Genomic DNA, 3,677 nt, shown 5'->3' with positions numbered 1-3,677 from the left:
TAGTCTGACTCCTCTGTGGAGGCACAGCCCCTCCCTGTGTGCAGCCATTCTCCATCCCTGCTGTGTGCTGGTCCTGAGTGCTTCCCACACTGCCTTTCTGTTTCACTTTGTAGTTCTGATGGTTGAAGCATGAAATGTAGATAGAATGCTGAAATACTGTGAAAGAGGAAGCAAAGAGAAAAGTGATTACAACAGAGATCAAGAAACTGCTTGTTTGCCCCCAATTTTAATTATTCTGTAATCAATAAGCAATGTTTTAGGCATCCATATCTTAACATGAACGGATCTTACATATTTCATAAAGGTTTTAAATTAATATAATCTCAGCCTGTGTCTTAATCACTTTTTATTATTGTGTATACATTAATAACCTTTATTATTCAGTAAGTTATTAGATCTTTGAAATACGCATTTTAAAGTACTTTTATGAAATCATTAGTAACCTATTCCAACAATTATAACTCAGACTGCTTCTGTGGCTAGATGCTTTTTTATTTTTTTTATTTTATTTTTTTAAAAGATTTATTTATTTATTTATTTGAGAGAGAGAATGAGAGCATGAGAGAGAAGAGGGTCAGAGAGAGAAGCAGACTCCCTGCTGAGCAGGGAGCCCGATGCGGGACTCAATCCCGGGACTCCCGGATCATGACCTGAGCTGAAGGCAGTTGCTTAACCAACTGAGCCACCCAGGCGCCCGGCTAGATGCTTTTTTAAATTGAAGTATAATATATTGGTTCTATAATTCTGTACATTACTCAGTGCTCACTATGACAAGTGCAGTCACAATCTGTCACCATACAATGCTATTATAATATTATTGACTATATTCTCAGTAGAGTACTTTCCATATCTGTGACTTATTTATTTTATAACTGGAAGTTTGTATCTCTTAATCCCCTTTATCTATTTTGCTCATTTCCTTACCTGCTTTCTTTCTAGAAACCACTATTTTGTTTTCTGTATTTAAGTATGTGTTTGTTTCTTCTTTTTTTATAGTCCACAGCTAAGTGAAATCACATAGTATTTGCCTTTCTTTCTCACATTTATTACACTTAGCATAATCCCTCTAGGTTTTTCTATGTTGTCACAAATTGAAAGATCTCATTTGTTTTTATGGCTGAGTAATATTCCTTTGTATATGCTTTTTAAGAAATAGATACTTTCATATTTACATTTTAGTTAACCCAATGTCTTGTACATTTTGTGAGCTGAGCTAAGGGTTTGTTGTCAAAACTGTTTTTGTCAACAAATTTCTCCAACCCAAATAATGATTGTTCATAAAAATAGCTTTATAAATATTGAAGGAGTCAAAACCAATCCTGAAGGGAATCTTGGAACAGTGACATGGGACATAACTGGCCAAAACATCAAACCTCATAAATAGTAGCTCTGTTTAATAGAAGGAAAGGAAAATTCTGTAGACTTACTGAAACACAGAGAGAAAAGAAAGGTGGTACAAAGAAAAGGAGTAAGACAAGGAGCCAGTACAAGGTTTAAATCTGGGGCTATAAGAAGAGCAGTGGGGAATTATTTTGTGGTGCTGTAGTTAAGTTTCTCTTCAAATAAGGAGATCTAATGCGGCCATATAAACTTCTGTCTTGTCTCCTGTCACCCCTATCTGCACTGATTTCTACTTTTTTGAATGGTTTCCTTGAAAAGATTTTTTCCTTTCCATGGAGGTGGCTTGTGGAAAGAGCCATTTGGAAAGCAGAGATGATAGATGTGACCCATGGCATCTAGACAACTGGTGAAGGCTTATGGACTCACAGGGAGATGGCATTCACAGCTCAAACCAACCTTATCTAGACCCTAAAGGACAAGAAAATCTCCATTAGAAGCCTTACAATTCCTCAATTTAACTTTTGAATTGAAGCAAAATATTCAGAAACATGCCAATTTCTGTTTCATTTTATTATTATTGATATATAGGAAATATTTAATACTAGACATATGTCTTGGATCATAAGTAAAATATCGGGAAATACGATCATGGTGCTTCAAAACAAAATGAGCTACTATGAAAATAGTCCTTCAGTAAGTTTTTGGGTTTAAATTCATGAAATGGCATTTACTATGCTGAATTTGGGAAAGTTTGATGGCTTTTCTTATTTCCATGAAAATAAGATTCAGTGTGTGCCACACAAGATTGATGCATTTGCAGTGCTTTCTGCCTAGAGCATCCCTGTATATGGAGTCAGGTAAAAGCTTTCTCCCTAGAACATCCTTGTATATGGAGTCAGGTGGAAGCTACAGCTTCTGTGGCAGCTGCAGAAGGAGGGACCCTGTGATGCTGTTTGAAGTGTGTCCTAACTTTCACAGGTGTTGACAGACCTTGCTTTATGGCTGTGTCTTGCATTTTCTCTGTCTCTCACCACTAGGGGGATTTTGTTGTCACTATATGGACACAAATGCTATGGAACCTCCAGAGCAGCTGGACGTACAGGTGACTTAACATCTGGCAAGGTAAGCTTCGATCATTTGGAGATCAAAGCTGCCATATAAATTATCTTCCCTATATTACTCCATGGACAACCGGTACTGGGATGATGTGCCTGCCTGACTGGTTGATTGTGATGATTCATTTCTGATAAATGTGTACAAGTGATATGTAAGCACATGTGTATGTGTGCATATAATTTGTTAACTTTGAACCAAATGATTTTAGCTTATCCTTCAATCAAAGAGGGCTTTGTGTAGTTTGTTTAGGACAAATTTTGTAGCTAATACATGCAGAAAGGGTAAATAGTATGTAAACTTCTGAGAGACTATCCCATTGAGTACTAATGAGTGAGAGAGGTTGCAAGATTTTAGATTGCCTGGCTACAGAAAATATGTCAGTATAAATGTAGATGTTTTAGGCAGAATAATGTGCCCCCACCTACCCACCAAAGATGCCCATGTCCAAATCCCCAGAACTGTGAACAAGCTGCCTTTCATGGAAAAAGAGACCAGAAGTATCCATCATATAATGTAACTTTCTATTTTCAGCTTTGCTGTTTATTTATGACTAAAATTAGGAATTGACTAATGGACCTGAGTGTCAGGGTTCCTATATTTGCCTTATTTCAGAATCTTTGAAAATTTCACATCTGGTTTATTTCCAGACATTGCCTGACTTTCATGATGCCCTGACCAGTCTCCCTTACTCTATTGCAAATTAGGAGCATTTTACATGTGTAGAAGAAGCTATGGCACATAATAACTGTTAACTTGTTTTTTTTATCTGAGTGTCCTTGAGAGTTGGTGTCACTTTGAAGACAATGGTTTATTTTTGTTCTAATAACACTTTCCTCCAAAACACACTTAATAAAAATGCTAAAAGAAGTGGAGTTTGCTGTTATGAATCCATAACACAGGTAATGAACTCTATACCAGTGTTTGCTATGAGAATATGACATGGAGAATATTAATTTTATATCATATCAAGATAAATATCAACATTTTGTTTTGTGTACACACAACACATGAGAGCATTGAAAAAGTAGAATCCCCTTTTGTATATTTTCTTTTTCAGTTTTGCTAAATGTTCTATTTCAATGTATATCTTAGCTTTTTTTTTAAGATTCCATTTATTCATTTGAGAAAGACAGAGACAGAGAGAGCACAAAGCAAGGGAGAAGCAGAGGCAGAGGGAGAGGGAGGAGCAGACTCCCAGCTGAGCTGAGAGCCGGACATGG

Source organism: Zalophus californianus, chromosome 11 (assembly GCF_009762305.2).
Source record: "Zalophus californianus isolate mZalCal1 chromosome 11, mZalCal1.pri.v2, whole genome shotgun sequence".
In the NCBI taxonomy this organism is placed as follows: domain Eukaryota; kingdom Metazoa; phylum Chordata; class Mammalia; order Carnivora; family Otariidae; genus Zalophus; species Zalophus californianus.
This window is presented reverse-complemented; position numbering follows the sequence as displayed.